This window comes from Mixophyes fleayi, chromosome 6 (genome assembly GCF_038048845.1).
Source record: "Mixophyes fleayi isolate aMixFle1 chromosome 6, aMixFle1.hap1, whole genome shotgun sequence".
Taxonomy (NCBI): Eukaryota; Metazoa; Chordata; class Amphibia; order Anura; family Limnodynastidae; genus Mixophyes; species Mixophyes fleayi.
In genome coordinates, this window is record NC_134407.1 from 222,096,183 (window position 1) to 222,108,327 (window position 12,145).

Here is a 12,145-nt window from a genome sequence, read left to right on the forward strand (position 1 = left end):
CTTGGCATATCCATTTTGATTACTTTCCTAAAGTTGATTCCGATTTGATTGTAAGGGTTAAAACAACAGATGTTTGTATGTGATTTAAATCTTATATGAAAAATGAGACATCTGCATTATTAATAACAGCCCAGAAACGATCATCTCTTTAGTATATAACACTTCTTTACATTACCCTATTCGTACATAATATAGTAATATGACATTATCATTTACTACTAACACTGTCACACACGCTAACTGTCCGCTATCTTCACACTATCATGGGGTCTACGCATACGCACTTGTATTCTTAATGTACCTCTGGTGCAAATGCTAATGTTTTACAGCTGGACGCATCATGGAGCTATATCATGAACACACGCACATAAATACTGTTGATGTCAAATAATTGGATGGAGTCGTTCTAAATGATCAAATATCAATTGTAATCTTTTCTGTGTGATTGCGATTAGCACGCTACGTCATACCAGGGCTAATAACGCAATGGCACGGGAAAACAACACACACATTTACACTTGGACATAGTACACATTTAATAAAGTTTTCACTCACATCAATTTATTAGCAAAGGTTATTTATGCAAATATAAATTTACATTACAGGTATTTATGGTTGAAGCACTAAGAAATGTATGGTGTTTGGTCCTCTATCATTCCTCATTTCGCCAGAGTAGCGATCGCACCTACAGGTCGTTAGTTATGAATAAAATAAAATTGATGCTCTATAATACTGTAGGCAGCACATGTTTATAGGTTGGTTTAAAGTGGATTAGGTGGGTTCCCTAAGGTACAACATGTGCTCAGCTGCTGGGAGTAAGCTGCTCCCACCTTATCAGAGGAATCCTTTGAACTGACCTATAATCATCACCGCTTATTTATACAGCGCTGCTAATTCCGCAGCGCTGTACAGAGAAGTCATTCATATCAGTTCCTGCCCCACTGGAGCTTACAGTCTAGTTTCCCTAACAAGCACAAACACAGACTAGAGTCAATTTGATAGCAGCCAATTAACCTACTACTATGTTTTTGGAGTGTGGGAAGAAACCGGAGCACCCGGAGGAAACCCACGCAAACACGGGGAGAACATACAAACTCCTCACGGATAAGGACATGGTCGGGAATTGAACTCATGACCCCAGTGCTGTAAGGCAGAAGTGCTAACCACTGAGCCACCGTGCTGACCTGCTCCATACCTATGACACACATACATTGTATTTAGAAACACTGGTAGCACAAACAAATAAACAAATCTACTATTATCCCAATTCAAATTTTTTTTTTAAATTAAAGTTACCAAATATTTTCAGACAGGGCATGCTGGGACTTGTAGTTCAAAAACAGCTATAAAAGGCCCTAGAAAATAACCCATAAGATATATTTCAACTATATAGTTATAATGTGACAGCATATTTGATCTACATAAATTAAAATAACATTAGAACAAATAAATAGAAAAAAAGAAAAAGAAAATGGAAGGTAAAATCAGTAAGTTGAACCACCGAGTTATAAGTAAAACAAAAGTACAAAATGAATTAATCCAACATTAATTCAAAGATTACTATAAAGGTGTGGTTGTATTTTGCTGCTTGTATTATTGAAATTAGTCCAATTTGCTCAGTGTTTATTTTTAGCGTATGGAACTTGCAGTTCCACAATGGAGTTGAAGAGCAGTTATAGATTTAATCCTAGTTCTTTGTACATCATTATTTCTTTGTTCTAGCTAGAGCAATCCACTACAAGTTTGGAGGTAATAGGAGAAAAGTATGTCAGCCAGATGGCTCAGGCCCCATTCCACGTGCTTCAGTAAAATATTTTAACCTTACTTTCCACATACTAGGGTTGATGTGTGAGCAACAGAACATTAATATAGAAAAATGAATACGCTAATATATATATATAATGTGATTTTTTGTGTGCTAGGCTGGGCTGTGCATTAGGGAATTGTTTTGTTGGTATTGCTTCTCATGTATATGGATGTAGAATGTACCGATGCATTTCTGATGTATAACGCCCAGGGCATGTTTTGCACGAAGCTGTGACACAGGATATGAGAAGTTAATTGCGCATCTGGTCTGAGCCCGGGGAGGGGTATCACATTGACCACTACATTCTTTCGTTGATAGCTGGGAGAGGCACAGTGTGAGGTCTTCCTATGTAGAGGAGGACTGGTAGGGAAAACTGCCCTAATGGTAAATCATACCTGTATAGCTATGCAGTTACTAAGGAAATAGCAATGGATAAGAGTTTAAACCAGAGAAATAAATCTGTTAATATTCATTAGATATCTACATGGTATAGTAGATGTAGATTAGAAACAATAACTAATTTAAATATCATAAAACAATGTGCATTACAGAAATTAGTAAATATTCACATAATAGTAAATATCATACAAATGGGATCAATCCTTAATGTTAATATATAATCTTAATGTCATTGGTAATCTATTACAAACTACTAATCTCAGTGAGGTTACAAATATCCACGCAATACACAGAATACAATTAGAGACAGATACAAACTTAAGACTTCTTTCTCTTGGCAAAGGAAAATGAATGAAAAGATTGGCCAGTGATAACGGAACCACAGGCACTTCCACAGTGGTAAATAATTCATATTAATAATAGAAAGAAACCCCACAGAGCACATAGTTCATCAATCCACAGCACAAAGCTGTCAGTTCTTATATCAAACGGAGGATCGGAGTAAGATGATCCGTATAACATAGAAAGGATTACAATCCTCATGTATCAGCTGTCTCAGTGGGGAAGCCTTACTGATTTATGTTACACTACTGTTAAGAACTGTGGGGATTATCGCTGAAACTTACAAAGTGATTAAGGAATCACAAAATACTGTTGAAAACACTTAAGCAGACAGTGTCCCCTGTGATTGGGAGCCAACACCATGATGCCAACTATTAGTGATGTATCTACACCATCTCCCAGATTGGTTTAAGTGGTTGTGTCTATTTGATGTTATGGCGGTGATGGAAACTGCTTTTACCTCTATATAAGGAGCACATGTCATTGTGTATGTTTGTCTCCACTACCTTAAAGTGCTGGTACAAAATATATATTTTTTTTTATTTAAAAAAAAAAGTCCCGGTCAGCAGCTGATTCATGGATACACGCTATTGGCGTTTTACCGTCAGATCTGTGCTCCTCATCTGCCATAGCCACAGGCTGAAAGGATATCCAGGTCCAGCGGTTAACACCAGATAACCCGTCTGCTACACTGCAGCATAACACCCAGGTTCAACCACTGCAGAGAGATGACGAAGCCAAGTACAAATTTGGATGCCGAATCGAGCAAGACACACAGAGTTACCCTACAGGCTAGGACAGGCGTTCCCCATTATTTCCGCATTATACTTTTTTTTACTTATTCACTGCGTGTAATAAGTATGTGCCACTCCAGACACACACACTTAGCATACAAGACATTGCACACATGTAGCAATGCAAAAGCTGTTACCGACACCTGTCTGCAGAACTAAATTGAGTTCTGCAGATTTTTTTCTTATCAAAAAACAAAAAGTCACAGTATAGTATTGTCACGGTAACATACAGGAGTACAGCTAGGAGCCACGAATATGGTGAAAACACTCTGTTTATTTGCAGAAAAAGTATAAATAACAGGTAATCAAGAGTAGTCATAGATACCAGGTGCAAGCTGATGCAGGAAGTAATATGAATGACCAGAAACCAGCAGGTACACAGCTAATGCAGGGAAGCAGGAGGTATGAACGGATTCCATGCAGCATGTAACCAGAGGAGCAAGGCAGCAGAAGAATCCACAAGGTGCAACAACAGGATATGACATCAATAACCAGCAATGTGTGTTGGGAGTGACAGGTATATAAAGGGAAATTAGAACACACCCAGGTGCATGGAATAATTAGTGAACAGTGTTAACTCCTAAGGTACTAGGAGCACAACAGGCACAATAGCAGCACCTCTGGTGAGCAGAGGTACTGCTGCTAAGACACAAAATGAACACAAAATAGTAAAGACTGATAGTCCAGGTTAGGAGCTGCCATGCAAAGCAGTATGCTGCAGGCAGATCGTGACAAGTATCTTCTAGCATATGGCTAGGTATTGGATGGGACCTAGTCACACATTTTGCACACTTTGTAGTAATATAGCACAGTATATCAGACAACCCTGTGTGCGGAGTGTGGATCTGAGAACACGTGGGATAGGTCAGTGTGCGAATGTGTCATGGTGTGGAATATGCTGTACTCCCAGTACCTGTCCCAGTGCGTAGATCTGTAAATGTCTATGTGACACTTATATGTGAGTGTGGGTCTGTACGCGCTGTCACACAGTTTCCATGAACCTGTCACTGCTGCCAGGAATATCTCAATACACGAGGATTAAGCAAGAATAAAGTACCTAAGTGTCTGCACTGATTACTGGTTTGTCACATTTATATCTAGCACAATAAGAGGGAATACGTCAGTAGACATAGTTTCATCTCTCCCACTGTCTGCGAAATTAGTGTGTGTGTGTTTATGTGTGTGTATGTATTTTGTAGGGGGATCGGTGTGTGCTGCATGAAGACTGGGGAGAGGGAGTAGTAGAGAAGAGTGTCTCCGACAGTCTTGAGTACCTACACACTGTAGAATTGCAATAATATTGTTCCACCGTTGAACAACATTTTTAGTTCAGTTTAAAAATCAAATGAAATGATACGTTGTGCTTTGGAACAATAATCGTTCATCGTTGCAGGGTACATACTAATGCTATATCAGGTCGTATATTTGTTTATCGTTTCATTGATCCGATACTGGGCTGAATCACTGCAGTGTGTATCCAACCTAAGTAATAAACACTATTAATAAAGACTTGCTATATCCTGTGACAGATAGGGGCTAGAACTCTAATCTGTCACCCGCCGGTCCTGTGTTGAACCCAGCATCATGGGACATTGATCTGCACTAACCACACGTCCTGATCCAAAGTAAACGGTCAGGATGAACCCAGCCACACATCACCAGCAAAGGGCTACACACAATCCAGAAGGAAGCGATTCCAAGTGCCGTGGGCGAGAGTGGTGGTAGTGGCAGGGACCACTCTCCTGCAACTGGGGCAAGACAATCTGTAACTCCCCAGACAGGCTGGTAAAGTAATCCCATCCTGTCACAAAGAGAATTCACCTCTTCCTATTGATACAAAAGCTTAAACAAATCCAAACCTGTTTGTAAAAAGGTCTGGTTTGTAATAGGTAAGTAACCAAAGTGATTTCTCCAGCGCATTATTATAATATAATTTATCAGTAATGATCTGTGTTTCTTCCATATTCTTATATTATATTTTTATTAAATGCCCATGAATAGCGTGTAAACATTCTTAGAACTAGTCTCCAAGCCAAGCGGGACCTCAGTGATGGACCTATACCCAATGCATCCATTATGTAGACGGTAGTTGTCTGAGAGACCAGTTGTTAAAACACAATAAGTTAACATAATAAAATATGTTTTAACAGATAGGTGCAGGCATAATCATAATACATGTGAACACATATGACGAGAAAAAAAACAGACTACAAATAAAACAGTTGCAAACACTATTTTACCAACAAGCTAGAGGTAAAGTAGAGAACAAACGGTACTCTAAACAACATTCACATTGGCTATAGTATAAGTCCAGGAGACTGGGCCATGATCAAGGACACACCAGAAGAAAAGTTCATTAGATCCCAGGTGGAAGGTCCATACCAGCTACTGCTGACTTATAAGACCTTGGTGAAGTGACAGCCAGCAAGGATACACAGTACGTCCTCCTAGATAAGAAAGCCCATCTGTAACATACTCCCTACCCTTAGGTTCAGGATAATAAATGGCTCCCATCTGACTGGCCAGGAAGCTGCAATATAAGACATGTATTACCTGCAATGCAACACTCCCCTTCCTTACCATGAGGGATGATTAGGAACGTCAAGAAATAAATCTGATAGCCATGACTGATGGAGCATTTGGAATAGTCTTTCATCACTCTGCAAACGCCTGTATTGGCTCCCCGTTTCCTCCAGAATTCAATTCAAGCTTCTCTCTTCAAAGCCCTCACCAACTTCTCCAGTTCTATTATCTCTGACCTCATCGCCCTCGATCTGCCTCTGACATGAACCTCACCTCCTCCCTTTCAGCACTCTCAAAAAAAAACCACCTCTTCACTATAGCCTCTCTTACCCCAAACCTATACTTCTCCCTCTGTATGTTCTACCAGCTACAGTCCCACCTCCACTAGGAGTCCTACTTGCTCCTAATGTCTCAGCAGTGCAATCTGTCTAAACTGTAAGCTCTCATGAGCAGGGTCCTCTTCACCCTCCGTCTCACGTCTGCACCTCTTCTGTCAACCTCACCTGTACTTGCTCTATATTGTTATGTATTTTGTATGATTTATAAGTCTGACTGTTAAGAGTCTTCTGGTGTCCAATAAACTTTGACAAGGATTAAAATGATAGTTTTTCCCCCATAAAACGTCAAAGATTACATGGATTAGGGATTAAAATGGTTAACAAAACGACCCCAGCCCTGGATAAATGAACTAAAGAGGTCAAAACTACTAGCACAGTTGCCCTTCAAAACAGAGCAGCTGAAACTTTATTGGTTTGAGTCTGTGTGAGAGCGATATAGGGTGGCTTGAAGCCCCAATACCCAAAGACATTCATAAAACGGACCTCACACATTGCATTTTATATTCGTACGCAAACTGTAGCGGGATTACTTGTTACATGGCTGATGTCTCAACGGACAGTTTTATAATGTTTATTTTATGAGTTAATGTTTTCGTCTTTAAATGAGGACAACTTGTATAAACTTCAGTAACAGAATGTAAATGTTTATGTTACGCAAGTCAAATATCTTCTACATACATATATAATTACATGTTAACTACTACATGGACTCACAGGCATTATCCCGTGTTCTGTACAACAATACAATCATATAACTTAATAGTAGATTTTCCAGATCGGCCATTTAATACGAGACATGTACAGAAGGGTTGCATTGCATTGATACTTGATGCATACTTTTATGGCTATTATTTATTTATAAGACTCCACCGATTCTTTCCTGGTGACTTCTATATTCTATTACATGGACTATACAGCATTATCAGATATCATACCCAACAGGCTTCCTGTATAGGTATTATTGCAATATATCAGCTTCTATTGTACACTACCACTTTACACACCATCACGAGCTCCTGTGACATCTTCTATATAGACACAGATGGACGTTAAACACAAACACAAACAAAATGTGACCACGCATTAACCAGAACAATGGACCAAGTTACATGATAAATTATTGGCTTACATTCCCTATATGTTTACAGGTTTGCATTAATAAAGCACATTTCAAACCAACTCACGGCGCTGTAGTTTACTCTGTAGAACCCTGTATTGAAAAGTTTGATCAGCAGTCTATACATTACCCACAATGCTTCTGTTCTGTGCCAAAGTTAGCTGGCAAATTATATATTCTGGAATATTGAGGTGAGTGGTTTTAAATTTATAAATAATCCATAAACGGTCCATGCAATTTTTTTTATATAAAAATATATGTTTTTTACATTTTCATTCAAACTCAAACTTATTTACCGGTATTACTTTTAGGATAAAAAATACGAAAACAGGTTTCTAAATTAGTACGATTTAGTTACTTAACTTTTAACGCCTTAGTTGCAGTTTTGTTTTACTGAAAACAAGCATTTACAAGGCCCTAACTTTTAAAATAATACATATTAGAATATTAAGGTTGACAAATATGTTTTTGTGTACATTGTTTTGTGCTGTTTAAAAGTATATGATATAAAATCTCATGAGAAAAATAGTGTAATGCTAGGGCAATAAAAAGATCCTAAAATGCGGCTTTTTGTTGCTGAGGACATATGTAATAAAACATAAATGCACTCTTTCTGTGAACTAGAAGGATATTAGAAGTGAACTTCTGGCTCTGTGTTCCACATAAAACTATTTGGAAGGCGGTCTTGTCCTTTATATCGGAAATAGAGACAAACTTGCCTAGGTGCTAAAAACACAATAAAATTTACAATGACACATTTGAGATACAAAAAGCAGCGACTTCTGGGAAATAGCTCTGAACGCCTCAAATCTAAGGACAAATAGGAAAATCAGAAACATGCATGGACACTCATTGGCTATTGGGGATTTAAATTTCTACCCGGATATACAGGTGAAAATTGCAAATCGAAGAAAGTAAAGAAACGCGTCAGTGACACTATATGTGTGATTTAGAATCTACTGATCCTTCATCGGACCACTGACCGCACACATCTGTCACCACTATCTCTGCGTTATACAGCCGCCAATGTTGGGGACACCAAAAGAGTCTATGACATAATAGGCTGGTGAGATAATACCAGCGTATTCTGTTCAACCACTCCAGATTAATATTATATTTATAACTGAGAACTCTTGATTGCAGTCTACTGAGATTTATATACAAAGCTCCTACCATCAATGTGTGTCAGATACTGTATACTGGAAAAGGCCGATTTAAATACATTTGTTATTCTTTGCCAAATATTATTCTTTATTTGAAATAAATGTCATCGTAATTTTTTTGTTTTAAAAGAATCCCTATTTTATTTTAACTATGTTCTTCTATATATTAGAAGAGAAAGAGGAGGCAGATTCAGCAGCGGGTTAAAGACTAAGAGGTTTCTGACGCTGTCCTGGGGAAAGGAACTTGAAGGTCTTTTCAAAAAGGTCATTCTGGTTTATAACACACGGTATATTACAGAAACAGTAACATGATATTTTAAAGAGTCTCACTAAACTATGAAACATGTGAACATTTGGCCACATTGGGTCACTGTGTGCAGGAGGTTCTAATTCAAAGGGGTGAGGGGGAAAGTGCTGTAGAATAAGTAAGTAAGGCGGTGAAGAAATCTCCTCTTACCCGTTGACGTGAGGGTCTGGTGAGTCTCCATTGCCGCGTTCTTGCACAGACCCCCTGTGTCCTTTAAATACTCCCACTCCACTTCATGTGTCAGGATTGATAGAAATGGGGCTCTGGATCCCGGTCAAACCTCTTGACTCATAGGGAGATCTGATGGGGGGTTGAGTCACACCTCTTGACTCTTAGGGAGATCTGATGGGGGGAGAGTCACACCTCTTGACTCTTAGGGAGATCTGATGGGGGGAGAGTCACACCTCTTGACTCTTAGGGAGATCTGATGGGGGGAGAGTCACACTCCTTGACTCATAGGGAGATCTGATGGGGGGAGAGTCACACTCCTTGACAACAATATAATTCTGTGAATAGAGAGACACGTCAATATTAGACAATGAAGAGGTTAATAGAGAATTGCATGAAAAAAATTGTAATTTGGGCAATAAATCCCCATTTCCCGGTATAGCACAGCCAAGGGGATCCCAGGCACGATTCAGGAGAAAAACCAGACCCTTCATTTCCCGTAGTCCCATGATCCTGCACGGGGTTTAAATGTGATCTGGTGTAAATGGGGGCTGTCAACATGGCTGATGGGACGTCATGTTGTCGTTGCATCTTTAGTTTACCTCCAATCACCTGGCTGTGAGCCCGAAGCGTCATAGTCTTACAGGAGACAAAGGGCCTGATCTTCCCCTAAACAGCATAGTACCAACCATGGCACCTCTGCTGCTCTACTTGCTTGTAGGAGGGGGACACAGTTCTGTTATGTCCACAAAGTTGGGCAAAAACAAGAAGGAGAGTTTTTTTTCAAATGCATCCTATACCCTGAACCCCCCCAAGCAGCCATCTACCTCATTTATTTGTCAACTTACAGGTACTAAATGTTACCGTTTTACACAGAAAAATCTATGTGATGTTAAATAGTTTTGTGTCAAAAAAACAAACGTATTATAGGAGTGATACCTTTATTGGCTAACCAAAAAAAAATATTATTATATTTGCTGCTTTCAGAGCACAGAGGCCCCTTCGTTAGGCAAGTTTACAAATGAATGACTGAGAAACAGGCACAACATTTAAGAGCTGTTACATGAAGAAATTTGTACAGGGAGGGAGAGCAATACATCATCAAGATAAGATAAAGTAATAAAAAGGAGGTTTTCATAATGGATGGAAGAGTAAAAGTCCTACGAGTTTAGAGATCTGGAGTCACTTTGCTGTGCGGTGTGAAGTGTATCCATGTAGTGGGTCATAAATCCAGGTGTTAGATTGAGCCCTTCAGTTAATGACTGGAATGTTCTTATCAGCTTGAATTCTCATATTTTTCTCTCCCTGTCATTTTTTAAAAAGACCTCTCCGTATTAGGGCTTTTAAATCTATCATACTGTGTTCTGGTCCAGAGAAGTGTTTACCCACAGGGGTGTCCAGACGTTTCTTTATTCTGTGTAGATTCATCCTGGATTGTAGTTTGTGCTTGGTCTCTCCAATGTAAATTCCCTCGGGGCACCTTGTACACTGTATCATGTAAACCACATTGGAGGATGTACATGAGAATGTGTCAGTGATTTTATAGTATCGTTGTGTGTTGGGTATGTGGACTTGCTTTGTTGGTAGGACATGGGTGCAGGTTTTGCATTTTTTGTTTTTGGGAGGCTGTTTATATGAAAGGAGAGGTAAATCTGGGAATATTTCCTTCAGTCTGTTGTCTCTCTGAAATATGGGTTGAAGGTCAGCAGCAATTTTCCCCAAGATGTTCATGTGGGGATTGTAAGTGACCACTAGGGGCACCCTGATGTTAACCTCCTTTTGTTTGTAATAAAGGAGGCTACTCCTTGGGATCCTTGTGGCTCTGTTCATCTATAACTGTTGGATGGTATCCTTGTTGTAGGAATGTATTCCTCAGTGATAACAGGTGTTGTTTTCCGTCTTCACTGTCTGAACAAATCTGAATGCATCTCAGAGCTTGGCAGTAAATGATGGACTTCTTTATGTGTCTCCTTTCTCCCCTCCGCTCTATACTCAACGCGGCTGCAAGACTCATCTTCCTCTCACGCCGCTCCTCCTCTGCCGCGCCCTACACTGGCTTCCCTTCCCCTACAGAATCCTCTTCAAGCTCCTCACCACCACTTACAAGGCTCTCTCCCACTCTACTGCCACCTACATCTCTAACCTCCTCTCCATTCACACTCCTGCCCGTTCCCTACGCTCAGCCAATGACCGCCGCCTCTCCTCCACTCTTATCACTTCTTCCCACTCCAGAATCCAAGACTTTTCCCGTGCAGCCCCCCTTTGCTGGAATGACCTCCCTCGTTCCATCCGTCTCTCTTCTAATTTGTGCTGCTTCAAACGTGCACTAAAAACTCACCTCTTCCGCATAGCCTACCAACCATCCACTTAACCCCTCACCTCCGCTACTCGCTCTCCCTTCTGGCTCCCCTTGTGCCTGATTCTGTCTACCCTCCCTTAGGATGTAAGCTCACATGAGCAGGGCCCTCTTCCCTCCTGTCTCCTCACCTGTTCTTCTGCTCCGTGCTTATTGCATTAGCCTGCCTGGAGTTTCTGAAGTATTGGTATTTTTGTTTATTGTTCTGTACTGTTTCACCCTGTATAGTCTACTGTTTGTACTGTGTACGGCGCTGCGGAAATCTTGTGGCGCCTAACAAATAAATGATAATAATAATAATGTGTCCTGGGTGTATGCTGTCCCAGATACAACAATCTGAACAGCTGTCGGTGACTGGTGTTACCTTAGTTAATTAACAATAAATACACCTTTTCTGCCACCGCGAAGGATTTATTATGGTGTCCTTACGTTCACCAGAACCACTTATTAATGTTTCACACTTCAATCGCATACACATGTAGCATGAGCCTACCTGAGCTTCGTAAGTTCACAAAGAATCACGGAGAGTACGCTAGATAAAATATGTTTAATCTGAAAAATGTTTCCAAGGCTTATTTACATAAAGGTAATAAACAGACATACAATAGGTTTTGCACAAAAGAGTTTCAGAAAATAAAATAGGAAATAAAACAAGAGTCCTTACTTACAAGTTCAGGATTTGGCGTGTGAGGAATATACATTGAGGATAATGGCACATTTCAGCCTTGACAGGCTCCCTCAAAGAAATGAACAATGTGGTGTACATGATACAGTGTACAAAGTGCCCTGAGGGAATTTACATTGGAGAGACCAAGCAGAAACTACAATCCA

At 39.9% G+C, this 12,145-nt stretch overlaps 1 protein-coding gene across 2 annotated transcripts in view; it reads right to left on the bottom strand.

Moving 5' to 3' along the window:
• The window catches only part of LOC142095285 (uncharacterized), a 42,075-nt gene that overhangs the window by 27,252 nt on the left and 2,678 nt on the right, over positions 1-12,145 (bottom strand). The window contains exons 2-3 of one of the 2 annotated variants that reach the window (XM_075178232.1): positions 9,195-9,296; positions 8,941-9,070 (exon numbers count right to left, since the gene is read on the bottom strand). The gene's annotated coding sequence lies outside the window, so the exon portion shown is untranslated. Of the gene's footprint in view, positions 1-8,940; positions 9,071-9,112; positions 9,297-12,145 lie in introns of both variants that reach the window. The other variant, XM_075178231.1, reaches the window with a different exon arrangement.